Genomic DNA, 23,970 nt, shown 5'->3' on the forward strand with positions numbered 1-23,970 from the left:
ATTTGGTAATAATTGTTGCCCAGTCCTAGAACTGGGTAAATTCTAAGTGTTGTCCAGTTTCTCAAATGCTAATGGTAAGCACAAGGTAAGCACAGCAGAGGAAGACTCGGGCCTGCAGGGGATAGTTTTCTGAGCCAGAAACCGCAATAGGCTCCTACTCTCCTGCCACCCACACGAGCACCCCACCTCATTCTTCCTGCATGTTTCCCATCACTTACCAATGCCTATAGGTTGCCCTGCCTCAGTGTCTCCCCATGCACACCCCCTCGCCTTTCTCCCTGCTCAGCCCTCACATGGCCTCACCAGGATTCCTGAAATAGCCTGCTGAGGGCCCCGAGCCTCCTCGCTTCTCACTCACCACTTCCAGTCCGTCCTCAACACTGCTACTGCCACAGCATGATCATCCAAAGCTTAAAAACGTGCCTCACAAATGTACAGTAAGCATGTGACAAAGATTTATTTACCTCAGTGAAGAAACGAACAAATGGTAAATCTAGTTCAAAGGAAAATACAAGAAACTAAATATTTATAATCACTAAAAAACAGGATGCTGAAATAAGATTGCAAACTTATAGATACACTAAAACTACCTTTTGCCCTTTCACATATTTGCATTCCTAGCCCCAACAGCACCTTCATTCCTAGGTCTCTTTATTGGAGACTTTGGGCAGAGGTCCTCTTCAGGCCTCCTCGTAGGGCAGGAGGCAGAAAACCTAGAAGATGCTTTTCCCCCCTCTGACTCAGCACCCAGGGCTTTTCCACTCCTATTCCTGCTCCACCCCAGAATCCATAAAACTGCCAGAGCCTTTTGTTGGGGGCATCCCGAACAGTGAGGTGATGTCTGTGCGGACTCACCTGACCCTTGACTGGTGAGCTCGTCCATGGCCAAAGTCGGAACAGGGAGGGTCAGTGCTTCCTCTGGTTTTAGCCACTTGCTTATACCATCACAGTAAATGATGAAAGGTTTAACTCTCATCTTTTGCTTGTTGTAATTGGCTATTTTGACACTTAGCAGCTCAGCTTTCTCCAAGCTCAGCTGAACTCCTTACAGGGTTACATTTCTTACAGGACAAGAGAACATTTGCATCTCTGCAAGGCAAAAATGTTCAAGAGATCATGTAATGCCCCAGAGTTTGGGCCCTAAACAATTGGAAATAGATAACAAAGATTTATTCTAGATTCTAGAACCTAGGAAATTCAATAATCTTTCAGTGAGTCCCGAGGACAAGGCTCCATCCAGTGTGAACTTGAAAAGACACATAGTCACCCTTTGCCTTATTTCTAAGTTTTAGATAGTTTTGTGTAACGCCGCCAAAATTAGGTGCTATTGCAATGTTGTCACTTACCTGCTGTCCCAGTTTGTTAGTGTGGTGCAGCAGCCAGACCCACAGTTCTTTCAGCTTCTACCATGTTCCTCCTCTAAGTCCTGGGCCAGCTACATTCGCAGCTCCATGCCGAAGGGCACCAGCTTCCTGTACCGTCCATCTGGGTCATCGGGACTGGAGGGGTGAGAGTAGACATGGGTTCTGATTTGTCCCCACAGAGTGGTTTGTGCTTGTTCTCCCCACTTCACCTCCAGCTTTCTTCCCCACTGCTGCCCCTGCAGGCCCACAGCCATTCCAGGCCCACACAAGATACAAGGTCAATAACCTTCCATAGAATTCTTCACCAGTTCCCACAATTCCATAAGCTCTCGTTTCAATAATAAATCACCTATTTCATAGTGGTGATTCTGCTTCTCTGCACAAACGCTGGCTGATAAACTCTCTGACTCATTTCAGTGGCCCTTTTTGGTTTGTTATGTCTCCTCGTGGCTAGAGTATAGTGGTTATTAAGAGAATGAATGAATGAATGAAGAGAATGAACCTTAAAATCTAGCTGTGACTGCCCAGGAACATTATTTAACATCTCTAAACCTCAGTTTCTACATCTGTAAAATGGGAATTGTTAAGTTTGTTCCAGGTGGGAACCCGAAAACTATGTATAAGACAGAATGTGGTTAATGCAAAACTTAGGCTTATAAAACAATAGCTGCAGGAGTCTGGAGAGTCCCCAGACTTTGTAGATCTAACAGACAGCTACAGCCAACATTCCTTCCCCCTCCCTCCCTGCTAGAGATGAAGGCTGTCCCTCCCTAGCTCTCCTGATAAGAACAACGCCAGAGCTGAAGGATGGGTGTGACTGGGGCAGGGGTCTCAGGAGTTGGTTGTTTGCAAAGGAATTAATTACAAGCAGCTGCTCTGGCCCACTTACTAGCCCCGGAGAAACCCTCTATAAAACCCAAGGCTCTCCCCTTTTCTCTCGTGGACGCTTTTTTGCCTCCACGCATCTGCACCCAGATGCTCAAAATAAACCACATTTTGCTACACATGAGGCTTTGTGTGTGTCTCTCAGCTCCGGACCTAAAGGAATAATAACAGGCCTCCCTCATAGGGTTGCTATGAATATCTGTGTTCCCTGAGCTCCAGTTTCCAGGAAGTCAGGTACTGGGGGCAATCAGAGGCTAGGGTAGCACATCTAAGGTTATCGCAAAGAAAACAGAATTCACCTGCCTGAGGGCAATGTGGTAAAAGGGGGACTAGTCAACAAGGAAACACAGGAAACTGTGTTCGACCCTGGAATGTGAGCTCCATGAGGCAGAGCTTAGAGTATCCTGTCTCTGGTATGCAGTCAAGGGTCTGGGATGTGGTAGCACTCAAATATTTTTTGAATGTATACAAGAATGAATGAATGAATGGAGGCTTGAGAGATGGATCTGACCAGGAGGCAGGGACTGGCCCACCTGGCTACCCTGCTCAGTGCCCTCAGGTGCAGTTAGCCCAAGACGTGTCACTTAAGCATTTGAAGCATCAAGCCATTCCTTCAATTTACTTTTTTTTTTTTTTTAAGACAGAGTCTCGCTCTGTTGCCCAGGCGTCAGCCTAGCTCACAGCAACCTCAAACTCCTGGGCTCAGGTGATCCTCCTGCCTCAGCCTCCCTAGTAGCTGGGACTCAGGCATGCACCACCATGCCCGGCTAATTTTTTCTGTATTTTTAGTTGTCCGGTTAATTTCTTTCTATTTTTAGTAGAGACGGGGTCTCACTCTTGCTCAGGCTGGTCTCAAACTCCTGACCTCGAGTGATCCTCCCGCCTCAGCCTCCCAGAGTGCTAGGATTACAGGCGTGAGCCACCGTGCCCAACCCTCCATTTACTTTTCTCCTCAGCACACAGCACTTGCCCCACATCCCCCACCCAAGTTCTATTAGCCTAGAAGCACAGAGTGGGTTCAGCATGCAGGAAGGAACATTCTAAGCCATGTGACTGATACTTTTCCTGCAAATCCACTATCTGGTGACCTGGTGTACAGCCTCGGGTGAGTGAAGGGCCAGTGCCTGTCAGGCTCCCAGGCTCCATTCCACCCTGGGATGCTGAGCAAACCACTATAAGTTCACCAAGTTGGTGCCACCCAAGTTTTCCCCCTGACGCCTCAGCCTGGTGACACCCCTATCTCACCAGTTGCCTCTTTTGACTTTGCACTGATCACTGAAGTGTTTCTCCAGTCACTGTGGATCTGGGCGGACAAACCCTGGTCCCAGCATGGGAGGTGATGTGGTGCCCAGACAGCCTGGCTTTCCCAGGCAGCCTCCCTGCCCCACACATCCCATCCAGGGCAGCCCAGCCTCTGGGACCTTCCCCAAGAAGCTAAGCAGCTTGTGCTGCTCAGGAAGGGGCAGACACCTTGGGGACCTGCTTCAGGACCTGCCTACACAGGAGTCAGCCCAGCTGTCTACCTGAAAGCTCTCTGAGCCCCCTCCCACACCTGGCACACAGCAACACATACTCCCCAAGGCAGCGAGAATGGTGGGTGCTGGGGTCAGAAAGACCTGGGTTCCAAGCCTGGCCACACTGACTGTGTGGCTCTGGGAAGATTACGTCATTTTTCTGTGTCTCAGTTTCCTGCTCTGTAAAATGAGGATAATAATAGTTGCATGAGTCATTAGAGCTCAGCTCAGTTCAGGACATAGGAACCAGCCAAGGTATTCTGAGCAGAAACTGATTTGAGACAGGGGTTAGGTGCTTATGGGATGGTGGGAGTGGCTGGATGGGGAGAGGGGAGGAGGTAAGGCTGTGTCTAGAGGGTCTGCCCCCTCTGCCTGAGCAGGAAGGAGGTGGGGCACCTAGAGGTTGCCACTGGCACTGCTGAGTTCCAGCTACACTGGCGCGGCTGTGTCCAGGGAGCAGTCAGGGCCTCCACTGCTGCTGCCCACTGTCCCGACTCCCCAGAAAGGGTGACTAGACCCTGGACACCACTGCAGGAAACTGTGCACCGGCATGGCCCTGCCTGCCAGAAGGAACCAGCCAAAGCAGCAGGAAGGTGGCCTCTGCCCCTCTTCCACCTTCCAAATCTCATGTGAGGGTCTGAATGTTGGACCCCAATATTCATCCATCACTCTCAGGCTGGGAAATGCAGTTTTCAGCTCTCTGCCTCCAAAGGACAGGAAATTGGTGGGGCTGATCCCAGTGCTACTCAGTCATGTGAGGGTTAACCAAGTTACCGCTGGAGAGCACTGTGGACACTTCCTGGTGCACAGCAGCACGTGCTGAATACGTGAAGGCCATGGCCGATAGCAAATATTAACAGTTGCTGTTGCTACATACCTGCCACGTGACTGTACTGTGCTAGGCCCTAGGAGTCACCATGGCAAACAAGAAGGTGCAGCCCATCCACAAGCTCCCTGCCCCTGGAAAGAGTTCGCGGAAAGCCTCTTCCCTCTGCAGAGGCAGAAAGGTGTTATACCTTGCCTGATTCATCACAAGGGTCACAGCTAATGCTTTTATAACAAAAACACGAGAAAAGCATAATAAATATATTTAATCAAAGTTTTATGTGACATGGGAGACTTCAGAAGTCAAGAGCCAAAGACCCAGGGAAAACCATCTATTTTTGTGTTTAGAATGGATAGCTGTGTAGAAACGTGATTAGACACAAGCGTGTGATCTAATGGTAATAGACTGAGTGGGGAACCCAGCAAGGCCTGTCTGTTCAGATTCTTCTTGGCCTCCTTCCTCCTGGGCGTGGGGCAGGACTCCTCTGGAATGAAGGTCTTCACGAGAGAAGGGAGAGGGAAGAGAGTGACTTTTCTATGTTCTATGGCTTGCTTTGGGGAAGAGGGCTTCTAGTTTCTGTGACTACCTCAGGGAAGAGAAATTCTGGTTTCTATGAATCACATCATGGGAGCATAGGGAGAGAAAAATGGGTGGGAGATAGGCGGGCAGAAGGTCAGAGAGAACTTCAGAGGCCTTCAACTTCAGTTGAAAGTACAGTTATGCCCCACATAATGATGTTTGGGTCAACAAGGGACTGTCTATACAATGGTGGTCGCCATAATACCATATTTTTTACCATCCCTTTTCTGTGTTTAGATAACTTACCATTTTGTTGATAAGGAAAACTCCCATCTATTACTTGGCACAGCAGCCGCCTGAGACCCCCCACCCCTCACGGAGGACCCACATTAGCATATGACTAACCTAACACCTGGTCCATTAACATATCACTAACCTAACATTTGGCACATCAGCATAACACTAATCCTATTGCCTGGTGCAGACACTAAACTTATTACCTGGCGGGCATTAGTCACCTGAGACCCCTCCTCTTGGATCACCCCAACTTAATAAAAATGGGAAAAATTGGGTAGACGGGGCTCAGAATTTGGTGGTGAGACCCCTCTGAGCCTGCCTCTCTGTGTGCCGCTCGGTTTGTCCTCAGGACCACTCGCTGTAACACTTGCCATAACATTTTGGTTCCCTGACCGGGAAAACCGACTGCGCTGGCCCCTTGAAGCCACCGGTTCGGGGATGGGCGCAGCGACCGGCGGGACCTCAGCGACAAAAGCAAACCGGAGCCAACCACCTTTTTGCGGAATATCTTCACTCCTCGGGAGCTCCCGCTGGCCGAGGGGTCCTGAACTGGCCCGGACACGCTGGAGAGAAGGACAAGTCAAATCAGGTCTGGAGGCATCGGACCAGGTAGAGTCCCGGGACCGTCCAAGTCAGGCCTGTCAGACGACGGAAAGGAGCTTGATCACCTCCTGAGAGCAGGGAACTCCCAGGGTGGGAATGTGTCACCTCTGCCTGTCTGAGTGAGCGAGTGAAGAGTGACTGTTTGTGGTTCCACTGCTACGGCTACGGAATCTGAGTGGGTCCTCACCTGCAGTTCTGCTGCGACGTCGTACGACATAACGGTGATTCACTCCTCTAAAAGGAGTGACCAGGCCCGGGGTTTATACGGGCACACCTTAGCCAAGACGCGCCTAAGTTCCCGAGAGGGCCGCAGCCAGGCGGACACGTGAGAGAACCCCCCTCCCCACCTTTTGCCTGTTAAACTGCGACGCCGTTCAGGTGTCTAGTGTGGGTAGTGTAGAATCTAAGCCTACAGTCCTTAAATGCTTGTTAAAGAACTTTAAGAAGGGTTTCACGGGAGATTACAGTGTCACACTGAGTCCCAGCAGACTTAGGGCCCTCTGTGAACACGAATGGCCGGCATTTGGGGTTGGCTGGCCTGCAACAGGAACCCTAGACCTCCCCACCATGAGTGCAGTTTGGAAAGTTGTGACCGGGACTCCAGGCCACCCCGACCAATTCCCTTACATAGATTCATGGCTAGAGATTGCTTAGACCATGCCCCCTTGGGTCTGGTTCTGTGCTAATAAGGGACAGAGCAGGATTTTTGTGGCCCAAAGGACCAGAGACTCCAAACTGTACAAACCCATCCATCAGGAAGCTCCTGAAGAGGAGCCACCACCGCCCCCCTACAACCCTACTGTGACACCTCCAGAAGTGCCCCCAAATCCAGCAGACACCCCGCCACCGTCAGTCTCCCAGCCGCCAGTTCCAGACCAACCAGATGCCAACACTCCCATCACCCGCTGGCTACAGTCAGCTCAGGCCCCAACTTCAGCCCTCCAGATGCCCCTGCGTGAGGTGCGAGGTCCGATGCAGATTACGGATGATGGGTCCGTTCAGCCAGGGCAGCCAGTCCTGTACTACCAGCCCTTCTCCACCACTGACCTTCTGAACGGAAGCAACATACCCTACCTTACTCCGAAAAATCTCAGGCCCTCATTGACCTCCTAGAATCCATCTTTCAGACCCACCGTCCCACTTGGGAAGACTGCCGCCAGCTCCTTCTGACCCTTTTTAACATGGAAGAATGACGCCTGATTATAGCTGGGACCCAGAGGCGACTCCAGGACCAGGCTCCAGCAGGGACCTTGGACGTGGAGCAGTGGGCACTGAGAGCAGCACCCGAGACCAACCTGGATTGGGATTTCAACTCCCCGAGTGGACAAGAGGCACTCGAAAGGTATCGGGAAGCTCTCCTCCACGGGGTGTGGGAGGGAGCCAGAAAATCAACCAATATGAACAAAGTCGCTCTGATCACCCAGAAGCCGGAGGGAGAAGGACCAGAAAATGAAACGGAAAGCCGCTCTCCTGGCCGCTGTCCTCAGAAGACCTGACCCAGCCAAGAAACCTGGCCCACCACGGGAAGGAGGACCCAGGAGACGAGAGACACCCTCCTGGGCCTCATTCCTCCTGATGCTGCCTGATTCTCCTGCCTGGACTTAAAGGATGTTTTCTTCTGCATGCGGCTCGCTCTGAAGAGTCAGCCCCTGTTTGCCTTTGAGTGGGAGGATCCTCAGACTGGAAAGAAAACCCAGCTCACCTGGATGCGACTACCACAGGGATTTAGAAATTCACCAACTCTGTTCAGGGAGGCCCTAGCCACTGACCTCATCTCCTTTCTGCGAGAAGAAACCCGCTGCACACTTCTACAGTACGTCGATGACCTCGAAGACTGTCGACGGGGAACGCGGTGCCTGCTCCAACTGCTCACTGACAAAGGATACAATGTCTCCTGGGAAAAGGCACAGATCTGCAGGCAACAGGTGAAGTACCTCGGTTTCCACATCACTCGGGGCCACCAGACACTGGGCCATGAGGGTAAGCACACCATCTGTGCAATTCCCAGGCCGACCAGACGGAGACAACTCAGGGAATTCCTTGGCGCCGCTGGATTCTGCCGCATCTGGATCCCAGGTTTCTCCCTAAAGGCCAAGCCTCTGTAGGAGGCACTACGCGGGCCTGAAAACAAAGAATTGGAATGTGCCGAGAGTTAGGAAAGGGCTTTCTAGGAAAAAAAGACTTACTCAAAAGAGCCCCCACACTAGGGCTACCGGACCTCACCAAAGACTTTAACCTGTTTGTACACGAGAAGAAACGAGTGACTCTGGGGGTTTTGACCCGGCAGAGACCAGTGGCTTACTTGTCAAAACAATTAGATCCAGTAGCGGCAGGATGGCCACCTTGCCTCCATGCACTAGAGGCCACAGACCTGCTAGTCAAGGACGCAGATGAGTGGTGGCACCTACGAAATCATAACATCTTTATCCTCAGTAAATTAGCATATTCTATTGTCTCCCGAAATCACAACCTGACTCACTTGGGAAAAACAGCCCTCATGCAGCTACTCGCCCGGTACTATTACATCGCCAAACTTCCGTCCATTGCAGCGGCATCAGCGCCTGCTGCCAGACCTGCGCCAAAAACAATGCAGCGGTTGGGCCGAGAACTGCCCCAGGAATTCAGTACGGTGGAACCTCTCTGTTCGAGGATATGGAAGTTGATTTCACAAAAGTAAAACCATGTCAGGGCTATAAATACCTGCTGGTAGTGATATGCACCTTCTCAGGCTGGGTCGAGGCAGTCCCTACCCAGGCTGAAGAGGCGAGGGAAGTGGCAAAGTTTCTGTTGAGAGAAATCATCCCCCGGCATGGTCTATCACTCTCGTTTGGCAGTGACAACGGACCAAGCTTCTCTGCGGAGGTCATGCAAACCCTCACCAAGGCACTAGGAATCAAATAGAAACTACATACAGCCTACAGGCCACAGAGCTCAGGGAAAGTAGAGCGCATGAACCGGACCCTCAAGACCACTCTAGCAAAGCTATGTCAGGAGACACAATTACCCTGGGTAGACATGCTAAGCCTAGCCCTGTTCAGAGCCAGGTGCACACCGGGCCCACAGGATATTCACCCTTTGAAATCCTGTTCAGCAAACCTCCCCCACTCATCAAGTGATTAAGGGGAGACATCAGACAACTAGGGGAATTAAATATAAACACACACCTCCAAGCCTTAGCCAAAACTATGTGCCATATCCACCACACCGTCCTAGAAAAAAACCCTATTGCCCTGGGTCACCCTGTCCACCCCCACCAACCTGGGGATCTAGTCTGGGTAAAGGACTGGAAAAAAAATAACCCTAGAGCCCACCTGGAAGGGTCCCCATACTGTGATACTAGTTACTCCCACTGCTGTTAAAGTTGCAGGTATCACTCCGTGGATTCACCACTCCCGGGTGAAAAAGGCTGAACCAGACAACGAAACTGATCTCTGGACCGCACACCAGGACCAGTGGAACTCGCTGAAGATCCAGCTTAACAGTCTGCCAACCAGGACAGCCACACCCGGGACTGAACAGGAGTAAATGGGACCACTGGCCCTGACCCTCATTGGGGTTGTAGTGACTTTACTGGGGACTGGACTCCTCTCGGTAGCTCCGGAAGATTGGACTGTACTGCAGAGGGCATCTCTAACTGTGATATATTGGCTCATTGTAGGATGTCTGCTCTTACTTCAGTCCCTACAGTCCTCCTGGTTGGGGCACTCGCCCTAACAACTATGGAGAAAAACCCTACCCTGAGACTTGTTATGCTAGGACTTGGATTCCCTCCACTAATTAGAACAAACCGGGGGTTTCGACTTGGGGCAATGGACTTCATGGCTACTACCTCTGGCTGGGCCGCTAATAACTATTCTTCTCCTTGTCACTGTAGGCCCCTGCATACTCAGCACAGTTATTAAATTTGTAGAAACAACTGTAACCCGGAGAGCAACAGCTCACATAGTGGCCTTACGAGGCTATCACCCACTGGGAAATGATGCCCTATAATAAGACATATAAGGGCATCAAAGGGGGGAATGATAAGGAAAACTCCCATCTGTTACTTGGCACAGCAGCCGCCTGAGACCCCCACCCCTCACGGAGGACCCACATTAGCATATTACTAACCTAACACCTGGTCCATTAACATATCACTCACCTAACATTTGGCACATCAGCATAACACTAATCCTATTGCCTGGTGCAGACACTAAACTTATTACCTGGCAGGCATTAGTCACCTGAGACCCCCTCCCCTTGGATCACCCCAACTTAATAAAAATGGGAAAAATTGGGTAGACGGGGCTCAGAATTTGGTGGGGAGACCCCTCTGAGCCCGCTGGCGAATAAACGTTGATTCTTAGACTCTCCATGTGCCGCTCGGTTTGTCCTCGGGACCACTCGCTGTAACACTTGCCATAACATTGTCACAATTGCCTACAGCATTCAGTACAGTAACATGTGGCACAGGTTTGCAGCCTAGTACACTCTGTGATGTCTGCACAACCATGAAATCGCCTACGGCAGCATTTCTCAGAACTCTCAGCATGCCATAGCGCCATACTTTGGGGTATTGTGTTCCGAGTCCCAACACCCCCATCACTCTTAAGGCCTGCATGCAATTCAGTTCCCCAGCACGTATTAAGCTGCACAGCTGGGCAGGCGCAGGTGGGGAGGGGAGGAGGGAAAATCTGCTGGCGATTTCTCTGCACCCTGACCCTCTGCCTCCCCTGAGGAGGAAGGGTCAGCAGGCCATGGGGAAGCCCCCAACATGCACAATGGAGAGAGGCTCCCTAAGTGCCTGTCTCCCCAGTCCCACCCCCAGCACACACACAAAACACCCACACCATCAATCACAGCACAACTACACGCTAGGCTGACAGCCCCTACATACAGTTGCATGAATTCCTCAGGGCCTGAAAGCCAGCTGTGTTTCCAGTTGCCAGAGGGACCTCACGCTGACCTCCTTCAAGGAGCCTGGAGAGAGGGGCCTGTGTGGACACACAGGACAGTCCCTGCCCAGAAGGCCTCCTGGTTCGCTCCTTTCCTCCACCCGCGGCCCAGACGTGGCGGCGCGGCGCGCCCCCGTGTGGGCCGGAGCGGCCCTGCAGCCTCGACACCGGGATCCCCGCTCCCCGCTGTCGCGCCCGCACCCAGGCATCCCGCCTCGCGGAGCTGACCACCGCCGACGTCAGGGCGCCACTCCCGCTGCTTCCCACTGGCCTCCCTCCAATCCAGATTCCCTTCCTTCTTTTACCTCTGAATATTTCCCCATTATATTTTAAAATTGAATGCATATCAAAGATTATGGATTAGTTATCTAATTCTATGTAACAAGTTACCCCCAAAATGTTGCAGCTTAAAATAGCAAACATCTGTTATCTCAGTTTCCCAGGGTCAGGAATCCAGCAGCAGCTTAGCTGCGTGGCTGTGGCTCACGGTCCAGATGTCGGTCAGGACTGCAGTCATCTGAAGGCTGGGAAGGATCCACTTCCAAGCTCACATCTCTGTCCATGGACAGGAGCCCTTAGTTCCCTGTCACTGGGGCAGCACCCCCACCACACACACACAAGGCTGCTGGGAACATGGCAGCTGGCTTGCCCTGGAGCGAATGCACCAAGAGAGCAAGAGAAACCAAAACAGAAGCCACAGTATTTTTTAAAACCTAATTTTGGAGGTGACATAGCATCATTTCTGCTATATTGTATTGATCACACAGGCCAACCCTTGTACAGTGTGAGAGAGGGAATGTGAATTTCAGGAAGCAGGGGTCATTGGGGTCCTCCTTAGAGATGAGCTACCACAAAAGATACTCTTTAAATATTAGTTATGAAAGAAAACATGGTCAACACCCATGAGCCCATCACTCACACAAGAACTGGTGTTACAGCGGGTGGTCCTGAGGACAAACCGAGTGGCACACGGAGAGTCGGAGAATCAAGGTTTATTCGCTAGCGGGCTCAGAGGGGTCTCGCCACCAAATTCTGAGCCCCATCTACCCAATTTTTCCCACTTTTATTAAGTTGGGGTGATCTGAGGGGTGGGGTCTCAGGTAACTAATGCCTGCCAGGTAATAGGTTAGTTGATGTGTCAGGTAATAGGTTAGTATTATGCTGATGCACCAGGTAATAGGGTAGTTGATGCACCAGGTAATAGGTTTAGTGTTACGCTGATGAGCCAGGTAATAGATAAGTTGATGGGCCAGGTGATAGGTTAGTATTATGTTAATGAGGGTCTTCCATGAGGGGTGGGGGTCTCTGGTGGCTGCTGTGCCAGGTAATAGGTGGGGGTTTTCCTTATCACTACAACATCACCTAATAATGCATCTTCCTATATGTTCCTTTTCATCTACCCTTATGCCTCCCCATGTAAGAGGTAATCACCTTGCTTTTTAAAAAGTTTTGCCACCAAGATACATATGTCTAAATAATACATTTGTTTAACTTTGGTTTTTTGAATTATAAAAATGGTTGGCTCTAGGTAGTCGGGTGGTGCCCCAACCTCAGAGATCTGAGCCGCACTTCCTCAGGGGCTTCCTTCAATCTCCAAGCTTTGTAAAACTCTTCCCTTTTATTCCCCAACTCTGGAGGTGGGTAGCTGCTTCTTGCCAGTCTTATTTCTGGATTACCTCAGTGTTCTTTATTTATCCCTTCTCTTGTCCATGGATGTTTGGATTGTTCCTACGCCTTTGCCATTTGAACAATGATGCTAAATGCTGTTAGTGCATGTCTCCTTGTACTCATGTGCAAGTTTCTTCCCTGTTTACCTAAGCATAGGATGCTGGGTCCCAGAGCATGCAAATGTTCCATTTTCCAAGAAAATATCAAATTGTTTTCCAAAGTGGTTACACCAGTTTATACTCTCACTTGTGTTAAGACTCAGACGACAATATCCCAAAATGAAGGCCTCAGAAGCTAAAGTTTTTCTCTGACCTTCTCTTGCCCTCCTGCCTCTCAGTCCCATTCTCCCCAGAGGCTGCCCATAGAAACTAGAATCCTTCCCTAAGGCCGGTCATGGAAACCAGAACCTCTTTTCCCCAAAGCCAGCCATAAAACACCAACAATTTTGCTCTCACTTTCCCTCCACCTTTATGTGTAAACACTGGCCATCAAGATATTATCTGACCTACCTTGTTTGACCGTAGGTCATTAGACCCCCATTCCAGAAAGCATCCTGCCCCCAACTGGAAGGAAGGAATGCATGCACGCTCAGAGAGGCCAAGAAGGATCTAGACAGATAGGCCTTCCTGGGTTTCCCCACTCAGTCTATTAGCATTAGATTAGATTGTTACAGCCCACTGGGGTTATATTGCCCCTTGCACAGAGAAGAGCCAATACACTGAGACAGCCGAAGTTGCAGCGCAGAAAGTGTTTAATATTACAGAGTGCCAAGTGAGGAGACAGGAGGAATTTCTCAAATCCGTACCCCCAAGATAGTTTGGCAGGCGAAGAGCTAGGCAACTGGGTCTGCTCATTGGCTGGGTTCAGGGCAGAATCACAGGGGTGTAGACATTGTCTTCTTGTGCTGAGTCAGGGTGGGAGTCACGATACCAGTTGAGTCAGTTCCTTGGTACAGGCCACTGGTCTGGGTGGGTCAGCAGTTCCACTGGAACGCAGGGCCTGGAATATATCTCAAAACTAGCCTTGGGTTTCCCAAGGGTGCTGTTATACGGAGAAAGTTAAGAATGTTTATGACCATCAGCTATGTGATTCCTGAGTAGCAATTATAGGAAAGCAAACTGGGGGACAATGGTTGGTTATTATTAATAACTATGCCTGTGCCTTTGCAGAGTGTAGGCCCTTACCTTGTGCTCCTTTCTTTATTTGTAAAGGGCAGCTTCAGCATCCCACCCCTTTTGTCCAATCATTTCTACACAGCTGTGCATACTTTGTTGAACCTGAGCATAAAAATGGACAATTTTCCCCTGTATCGTTGGGTCTTCATTCTGAAGGCTCCTGTGTACTCATTAAATAAATCTGTGTGCCTTTTCTCGTGTTAAACTGCCTCTTGTCAGTGATTCAGGGACCCTTCAGGGGTGAAGGGGAAATGTTCCCTTGGTCCCTTTACCTGCAATTTGTACAAATGCTGTTGATCCTAACCCTCTCCCTGAGGGCTGTGTGGGGAGCAGGGGCCTGGGGGCGGAGGGAGGCCGAGTTGTGGAAGGGCTGGGCAGCAGGAGGGCCCACAGGCCCAGCATCCCAGTGCAGCTCAGCCAGAGGTGTGTTTGTGCCCTGGGGAAGTATTTGGCTGGCCCCTTCTCACTTAGAAGAGGACACTTCTGCACCTAGCCGCTTCTGTTGGTCCAGGGAAAACCATGTATGCCCTCCCCAAGGGAAGGGTTTCATGTTGCAAGGCCCTGGCCAGCGCCCAGCGCAGATCCTGCGGCACCCACACGTGCTCACCGCAGCATCTTTCCGGTCCTTCCCTCCCCTGCCCCCCTGAAGCCAGCGCTTCTGGAAAATGGAAGTAAATGGAAAAAACAAACTCCCAAGCAACTCACAGTGCTCTGATCTCCAGCGTCATGAACAAAGCATTAATTAATTGCTTACCCACAGAAAGGAAAAGTTAATTACCTACCATGGAAATTTTAAAAAGAAAAAAGGAAACATTTACATCTTAATTAGGGCCTCTGCATGGTGGGAATAGGAATGAGCTGGTTTTTCTCGGCTCTAATTGTGGGCAATTAAAGTGAGGGCCTCTGGTCCCCGGGCACCTCCTGCTCCCACCACCTCCTCCTCAGACTTCCAGCTTGCGCCTCCTCTCAGAGGAGGCAGAGCACCCCTCCAGAACTCTGGCCATCGCCCCTTAGAGCTGCTCAAGTGCCTCAGAAACACAGGACAGGGTCCACTGCCCCAAACAACCTCCCTCTTCACTGCTGCCTAAAGTGTCACCGCCAGAAGAGTGGAGGATGCTGTGATGAGCAGACCTCCTCCAGGAATTCGGGACACATTCCACAGCCAGGGGGAGTGCTGCCAGCCCCTTGCAGGACTGCCCTAGGTCACGCTGCCTTCCCAGGCCAGCTGGCACCCCATGACAGATCAGTATGGAGTATGAAGGCCCAGCCTGCTCACCCCGATGTGTGACAACTCTGAAGGTCATTTGAGCTGCTGAGCTCCCTGCAGAGTCAGCAGGGCTGTTCAGACTGCAGTGCAAGTGGCTTCTCCCTCTGCTCAATCTTGCTGCCATGGTCCCCTCCCTTCCACAGGTGTCACCCCAAGAGGAGTCCCTAAAAAATGTCTTGAATGCTTATCTCCACCTCAGAGTTTGCCTCCTGAGGATTCCAGGTTGTTTTGCAGAGTTAAAGTGAACAGTGTCAGAATGCTGCGGGGTGATACCCACTCAGCCAGCCTAGTCCCTTAGTCCTTAGTCCAGCCTCCCTCCCAACACAGCAATCCCAGCTCAGCGTCTGACCCGGCTAACGGGGCCTCACCTCACAGAGCAGCCCTTTGGGTGCCTGGACAGCTCCCACGGCCAGAAGGCTCTTCTCATACTGGTCAGCTTCTGCCAGACAGGGCCACACAGCAAGGGTCTGTGTGGGTGCCAGGCCTGTGCCAGGCTGTGAGGGATACAGGATGGTGCAGAGCCTGTCCCTGCCCTCTGGATGGACCAGGTCCAGAGTGGGATGAGAGCAGGGCCCTGGCTTCCAGCACCCTCAGCAGTCCTGGGGACATGCACTTGTCCCACAGTCAAAGTTCTGCGCCACCCCCTGGATGATGGAGCCATCAGGTGCACAGTAGGACAGTCACCCAGTGGCCTGGACACTGGCTCTGTAAGCAGCCTGGTCACGGGCAGGCTTATTTTTAGATGCTTTTGATAGGTCCCTTACCCACCTGGGGCTTGTCTGAGGGCATCGCCAGCCTGACCCGGGGTCCCTGAGCTGGGGACCAATGAAGCTGAGGTTGTGTCACCCCCTGTATGGCAGAAAAGGCTGCTGGTTTGCTAAGGGGTTAGCCAGTGGCCAGGGACTCCCTGGATGACATCCCTTTGACCCAGCTGGCTCCGGAGACCTGTTGTTGCTCTGGCCCCGGCTGCAGCTAGATGGCAGTGTCCCCTCATGCCAGGCACCTGCCTTGTGGCCAGCCTGGCTCACCAGCCCCCAACCTTGTGACTGCATGAATGCAGAGGGGTCCACACAAGGTTCCTGGACCCCAGCCCTAGACTTCAGCTAAAGCCATGGTCACAGTCCTTTGAAGACACTGCCCACACTTCCTCTGGGGCTCAGAGAATTATTTGTTCATTCAACAAATATTTACTGAGCTCCTCCACTTGCTACTCCTACTGGACTCCAATGCCAGGTGCAGGAGATACAACTGTGAACACTGAAGATCCTACCCTGCCCTGCCTGGAGGTGACATTTTCCTGCCCTGCCTGGAGGTGACAGACTAACAGGGGAGACAGAAATAAACGTAAATTCCCACACCTGGGGAGTGCCCCAAAGGACCAGGAACCTTGTGTGGATCCCTCTGCATTCATGCAGTCACAAGGTTGGGGGCTGGTGAGCCAGGGTGGGGAGAGGGGGTGTTGGACAGGCCATCCTGCCCTGCTCTGAGAGGCCAGGGGAGGCTCAGAGAACGTGGCCTTTGCTCGGAGGTTTGAATGAAGGTCAGAGTTCACCAGGCACAGGAGGTGCCGTGGGAAGGGCTCCTGGGAAGGCTGGGAAGTGGGAGGGAGCATCCCATCCCTGACCTCCCCGGCTGCAGGTCCCACTTCCCTCCACAGCTGGCAGAGTCTGGGGAGGTGAGTGAGGACTGAGCCCTGGGTGAGAAATCAAGTCCTGGGGTCCAGTCCCAGTTGGACCATAACCTGTGTGTCTCGGCTCTCTAATGGGCCGGGTGGAGTTTCAGACTCAAAGACACCAACTTCTGTGGCCCTGAGAGATGATGCCACCCTGTCAACTTGCAGGTCACACATGGAGGCCAGCAGGGAACCCCCCCAGGAGAGCAGAGGCCAGGACCCTCTCCTCTGTCGGTGGCATTAGGCTCCTGGATCCCCAGAGGTCTAAGGGATTCCACAGGGCGCCAGGAGGACTGGGAGGTAAATAAAGGACATGGCACTCACGGGAAGCCGACCTGGCCTTACCGCGGGATGGGCTTTGTCTCCTGTCGTGCAGTGGTTGGGCCGTGCTGGGAGTGAGACGGTCTGGGTCCCAGTCACCAGCTGTGACACAAGCCCTGTGAGTCTGGGCAAGTCATTTATTTAATCTCTGAACCTCAGAGAAAGGAAGGAAGTTGCGTTTCCATGTGGGAAACTCCAACTCCACTGTGGAGGAAACGAGAAGGGTGAGGATTTAAAGTGCGTCAGGAGAGATTTGAGTCAGATGCGTGGAGGGACAGCCAGGCTGAGAGTGGTGAGCCTGAAAGGGCACGGGGCGGGGGTGGGGGGTGTCTGCCAACTCCGCAGTCACCTCCAGCTCTGAGGATAGAAAGGAGGGAGGGCACAGGGTGGGCTCTGGTGGCATCCCTAGTGACACCGACTGAGGTTGGCCGTGCCATTTAGGGAGAGAGCATGGGTGAGCTGTGGGCAGGAAACTGAGGCTGGGAGACGCCCAGAAGAGCAAAATCGAGGGTGGTGGGGGAGGGGACAGAGTGCTCCCCTCCCAGGGCTCCACAGAGCCAGATTGTGGTTTACTACTGGCTGGGCCCAGAGGCCAGGCAGGGAGTGGAGAGGTGGCGGGACTGTGGCCTGTCCGGGCTGCAGCCCCACAAACCAGCAGAGGGTGTGAGTGAGACGCAGAGGGGCAGCAGGACCCTCCCAGCCCCACACAGCAGAGCACTTGATCCTCCGGGTCCCTGAGCACCCAAGGACTTTTCCTCCCCTGATACCCCCACCCCACAGTAGTCTCCCCGACTCTCTCCCTGGGCGGTTCCCCTGCAGCATCTGCAACAGCCAGCAGCCTCCAGGCAGTTCACACCAAGTCTGCCCAGGTCTGCCGTGAGCCAGAGGTAGGGGTGAGGGCAGGGGCAAGCCACAGCCACAGGGACAGGCTGCCATCTGCCCTCTCTGGAAGGGCTGGGCACCAGCCTGGGAGTAGGGGAAGGGACAGAATGACCTCCTGGGGAGCCTTCCAGTCTTGGCACTGCCATCGGCTAGCTGGATAAAGGCTATCAAATATTTAGCAAGTGCTCAGCAGGGACAGATGGAAGACCCGCAGCCAGGACCCAGGGCTAGGGATGGGGTGAGGGCAGGGCCTCTGTCTCACCCTGGCCAGGCCTGATCCCTAACTAGTACCCAGGCAGAGGCCATTACCACAATGCCCAGCCCAAGGGAGAATCAATCTGCGTGGAGATCGACTTCTCCAAGACATTCTGGCAGGGGTGGCAAGGAAATGTGGTTCTCAAGCCAAGGCCCAGGCCTATTTAAAGTTTGAATGTTGTCGAAGGTCTGGGGATTGGAGGGCTAAATAATTCAGAAAGCAAATGGAGAAGCAGCTGCTGCTGGTGCTGCCTGAGGTTCGTGCCTGGCTGGGCTCAGAGCAACATCCCCAGTGTCCTGGACAAAGAGACAAGTGGTGATGCTGGTAGACAGAGGCGGGAGTGAGCACAAAGCCGCCCTGTAGGACAGCTTGCCTGGCTTCGTGTCTCCAGGCACTTTCAGGAGCCTCCTCTCTCACCTCACCCCCGCCGGCCCCCACCCAGGGCCCTGCGAGGTCAGCAGGGCAGGTAAGGAGACCGGGGAGGCTGACCCACCTGGCCAAGCTCACATGCCTGGTGCGTGAGGCCTGGAGCCCAGGACCTCAGAAATCACCACAGCCCAGGCAGGAAGCCCTCACCTCTGCATGGCGTCATTCACTTTCCTACCACTTTCTCTTCTTTCTTCCACCTCCTGCTCCCTGGGATAATGCTGGGAGATACATCAAAGATCACTGAGCCTGGAGTAACCAAGAAAGACCTGGGTTTTGAGTGTGGCTTTGGCACAGCTGAGCTGTGGGATCTTGGGCAAGTAATATCCCCTCCCTGGGTCTCCATAGCCTTTTTTCCTCTTCTTTAGGATAAAAATGTGAACATTGATATCTGAGATCCCTTCTAGCTCTGAGGTTCTCTGGCTCTACGCCCCAATTAACAGATAAGAAAATCAAGGCTTGGCTTGCAGGTGGCATGAATGGGAAAAGACTTCTTCCAGTTGAGGCACCTGCCTTCTGCCTCCCCCCTTCACCCAGCTCAGCCCAGGAGCATGAGAGTTACATGCCCCCTTGCCCTTGCTGCATCCTGGAGGTCTATTTTGAGGAGAATCCTGTTTTCTGGCTCCTTCTCTTTTCTGGACCCAGAAACAGAAAGCTGATCAGTGTTTAATGAAGCTAGGACCAAACTAATTATCAGAGGCACTTGTGTTAATAGGCACCTTTCAATCCACGCAGGGAGCTAACACACCCAGAATAAGAAGGGAAGAAAAGCCATTATCTTGAAATGTCTGGGCTCCTATCTGGGCTGAGCCCGAGAAGTCATTATGGGTAATTATGGGCCATCGCCCCAGCACAGCACACAGTCCCAATCAGGTAATGACGGGAGCGTTGGCACCTCCAAGGCAGAGATGTCATCAAAAAGGCAACTTTCTGGGCCGGGCGCGGTGGCTCACGCCTGTAATCCTAGCACTCTGGGAGGCCGAGGTGGGCGGATCGTTTGAGCTCAGGAGTTCGAGACCAGCATGAGCAAGAGCGAGACCCCATCTCTACTAAAAATAGAAAGAAATTATATGGACAGCTAAAAATATATATAGAAAAAATTAGCCGGGCATGGTGGTGCATGCCTGTAGTCCCAGCTACTCGGGAGGCTGAGACAGGAGGATCGCTTGAGCCCAGGAGTTTGAGGTTGCTGTGAGCTAGGCTGACGCCACGGCACTCACTCTAGCCTGGGCAACAGAGTGAGACTCTGTCTCAAAAAAAAAAAAAAAAAGGCAACTTTCTGTTTTCAGTTCTCTCGCATCCTGCTGCCTGTGAGTGCCCCCACGAGCGCCCCCACGAGCCCCTGCACTTCTCAGTTCTGGCTCCGCCCCTGTCAGATTTGTGACCCCCTCCTTTCGTTTAGGGAGAAGAGTCACTGTGCTCTGAGATTCTGTAACTGAGTGTTCTAGAAGCCTTACTTAAAGAGCTTTCCTAGTTCTCCACCTGACTCACTCTGACCCAGCAGCTGCGTAGAGCAGTGAAGAAGGTGGAAAGTCAGCTTAGACTTGCTGATGGGCCGGATGGGGCTGGGGGGAGTTGTGGGGGCAAAAGAAGACTCTAGGATGACCCTGGGATTTGGGACTCGAGCAGCTGGTTGGATGGTGGTAGCATTTATTACAACGAAGAAGACAAAAGGAAAAGCCTGTTTGGAAGAGGAGAAAGTGATCCGAGCTGACAGAAGGACGGGAGGAGGGGCAAGAGTGAGGGGAGGTCAGCATTCTCTAAGAAGAGGGAAGAGAACGTATTTAAGCTTTCAGCAGGATTCAGAGAGTAGAGCTCAGAGCGCCACTTCCATCTCTGAAGCCTCCTGTCCCCACACCCGTGTCTCGTCGGGAAGTGGAAGACAGGGAGGCCTCAGTGGTTGGTACTCAGTCACCCAGCCCTTCCTTTCAAATCCCCCCGGGTCAGGTCCTAATGGATTCCATGTGGGCAGGGCAGGGTGGGAAGCTTCAGAGGTCTGGGCAGGGCGTGTGGATTCAGGTGATGGGGAGGCCAGGCAAGTCACTTGTCTCTCCGGAGAGCTCCCCACATCCACAGTTCTCTTCCTCTGACTTAACGTCCTAAAAATTAACACAATGGGGAGACAGGAGCCAGGAAGTACTCCTGACCCACTGGGCCCAGATTTGCTCCGGTCAGCTCACCTTTCAGATGCTTCCCACACTCACCACCTGCCAGTCAGGATCTCAGCTCCTCAGGCATGATTTATAGACATGTCAACCATCTCTCTATTGATAGGATAGCTGAGCTCAGCCTTCTCAGATCTCCAGCTGTCCAAAGCTTCCTGTGGAGGCCCTTCCTGCTTGGTAATTTGAGCCCTACTCCCAGTCTATGTGGTCACCTTCCCATGTTCTCTTATACGGCCCCCAAAGACTGGAAGTATTTTCAATGCTATGGTCAAGGATTGGGGAAGACACCCTATAATGCCCTGATCTGGCTTCCCATGACAAAATGAGCCCTGAGTCCTTCAGTGTAGCTAGTGCCAGGCTTGGGACAGGACCCAGGAATCCTAGACCCCAAGCGAGGGCTCTGGCCCCTACCCTGATCACATATTCCTGCCCCACATAGCTCCCTACCTTCTGCATAGGATCAGCTGTCTGGTGCCTCTTCCTGGAACTTTCAGCCTGCACTCCACATCTGATATGTGCAAAAAAAGATAATAGAACCTAAGCTCACCACTGATTTGGACAAAAGCCCTCGTGACTATTTAAACCGAAATGCATTAATAGCTCTGAATATTTCATGCCAGGTACATTAGAACAACCAGCATTATTTATTGAAGGCTGATCACCCATCGTGGGTATTAATACACTTTGCTGCACAATGTCAGCCAAAGGGAAATTAGCTTTAAGGGACAAGGTGGGAGGCATTTGGTCTCCTAGGTATACTTTTGTCCCAGGAAATAGATCTTGCATGCACAGATGTTGTGGCCCAGTGGTGTTATCCAACCTCACTCTGGCATCTGACAAAACTTTTGGAAGGCTCATCGGGAGGGACTTTCACCCACTGTCCAGTTTGTGAGCAGGAGTCCCACCGTTGTATCCCAGGCACCATCAGGCCAGCTTTCTCTAGCAGATATTAATTCCCCAATGTCTTGCTCTTCTGGTTTTCTGCAGAGGATGGTAAAGGAGTCGTTGGTTAGGGAAGGATTTGGTTGAAGTGAGAGAGAAACCCACAGCCATGAGCAGCTCTGGTCTCTCTTACTGGCATGGTGTGTTCTTCTGTCCCCTCTCTGACACTGCTCCCATCGGCCCGTTCTCTCAAACTCATTTATCAGTCAGGGTCTGTGCAAGAAACAAACCACTCTAGGTATTTTAAGCTTTGAGAAATGTAAAACAGAGAATTAGGTGCTTATAAAATTGTCAGAAGGGTTGGAAGAATGGGCTCTAGTCTAAGCCTCCATGGCTCACCTGTGGAGCTTCACAGAACTGACCCACCAGAACTCTCAGTCTAATCTTATCCTTTTTTAAATTTTTTTGGTCGTGTTGATGTTAATTTAGTGTTAAGAAAATTAAGAAACTGTAAAGAAAATATATTTTGGTACTAAAACAGTGTAAAACATTTCAGTGGTATCCTTAATTTTTGTCATGAATAAATGGCTCTTCAATCCTATGGGGAGAGGTTCAATAAGAAAAAAATTTCCTGGGAGCATTTTATGGGCTCTTTTCCTCCCAGAACAATTTCTCGTGGGCACTGCATCTTGCCTTTGGTCACTTCCCCTGGCTTCTCCCCTCAGCATCCATTCAGCCCCTCCACCAGGGGGCTGTTGACATCATCCAGATTACACCATTGGTCCTGTGCTGATTTTATTCTTCTCTGAAAAATGTCTAACATCTTGCCTCTGCTCCTAGAATGTGAGTCCTGGAGGGCAGGCTCTTTACATATCCTTTTATTTTATAGAACAAGTTATATTTAGCCACAGACAGGAAAAGGTGCTAAGAAATAAGGACATTTTTTAGGTGGCATCAAATGGTGAAAGGGCAAAACACACAGAGACAAAGAACAAAGTGGTTCATGACTCTCGACACATACTGCCATGTTGGTTTTCAAAAGGGTTGCCCCCAATTCGTGCTGCTACAGCCTTATGTGAGTGTGCCTGTTTTAGCCTAATTTCACCAGAATTGGGTGTTATCATTAACATTGCTTCCTAAGTAAGTTTTATCTTACCAGGCTTAAAATGCTATTTCATTTGCATATTTAAACATTTTTCTCAAAGATTAACGTTTTCTCTAATCTCTTCCATGAGTTTAATTTTTTATTCTAATTTTCTCCTTCTGAGTTATCCCTTTTTATTCTTGGAGAGCCAGTTGTTTTTAAAAATAACTTTAAATTAGGTGTTTATGTAGTGTAGATTTTCACTCTTTGAATCCTCTTCACTTTAGGAGTATTACTGCATATGTATTTTCCCCGAACAGATTGCTAGCTCCTTTCTTTGTATGTAGTTCCCTAATTCAGGGCTCTACACCTGTCGATTATATAAGTATTATACAATTAAAATAATATTAGCAACTACTGTTTTTCACTTTGTAATCTGAGCCAGGCTCTTTGCATTTGTTATGGTTCCCCATTTAATCTCATAGAAGAGGAAACTCTGTCTCTGAAAAGTTAAGCAAGAGACAGACGCTATATTTTGCATGCAGTTCTTTCTCAGTCTAAATTTCATGTTTGATTCACACATTCTAGGCTATCTCTCTAGTTAAACCTCTGTTTGTTTAACTCTTGAGCCTTGGCAATGCTGTCCCCACAGCTTTGCACCTTCCCACTCTGCCCTTTTGCTCTTTCCTTGTTTCCCAGGGCTGCAGCCCCAGAGCTGAGTGGCCCATCTAGGAAACCTCCCTTCACTGCCGCACCTGAGGAAGAGGGAGAGGGAAGGAGGACGGGAGAAAGCAGGGAGAGGAGCTGAGGTCGAATGAGGAAAAGGAGAGGTGAAGGGGCAAGAGCGAGAGAAAGGACAAGAGGACTGTCCTTTTACAACCGGGTTAGCTCCTAATTCAGTCGCTAACAGGTTCACTTAAAATTCACAAATCAGCCTGAGAAAGATTTAAAAGAGAAAGATAGACGAGGGGAAGCCTGCTGGGTATTAAAGGGATGAGGCACGTCTGTAGAGAGGAGGAGAGGAGGCAGATTACAGGGGCTCAGACACCATTTCAGGTTACTGACTGCTGACTCCAGCTCCGGTCCTGGGCTTGGCCTGGTCAGGTAGCAGCTCTGGGTTGGCTCTGGGAAGCAGAACTGGCCAGAGGCTCTGAGGACTTGGCTGTCTGACTTCCACTGGGCACATCGCATCTGCCCTGGGGATTCCCACACAGCTGCTACCGCCCCTTC

General features: G+C 51.3%; 1 long non-coding RNA gene across 4 annotated transcripts in view; it reads right to left on the reverse strand.

The window, feature by feature from the left end:
* Positions 1-21,434: 21,434 nt before the first annotated feature.
* The window catches only part of LOC138390888 (uncharacterized), a 35,369-nt gene continuing 32,833 nt past the window's right edge, over positions 21,435-23,970 (reverse strand). For 3 of the 4 annotated variants that reach the window (XR_011234587.1, XR_011234589.1, XR_011234586.1), the window contains 2 exons: positions 21,850-21,929; positions 21,435-21,755 (listed from right to left, as the gene is read on the reverse strand). This is a non-coding gene — a long non-coding RNA (uncharacterized lncRNA). The remainder of the gene's footprint in view (positions 21,756-21,849; positions 21,930-23,970) is intronic. The other variant, XR_011234588.1, reaches the window with a different exon arrangement.

The sequence above is a fragment of the Eulemur rufifrons genome, chromosome 8 (assembly GCF_041146395.1).
Source record: "Eulemur rufifrons isolate Redbay chromosome 8, OSU_ERuf_1, whole genome shotgun sequence".
NCBI lineage: Eukaryota > Metazoa > Chordata > Mammalia > Primates > Lemuridae > Eulemur > Eulemur rufifrons.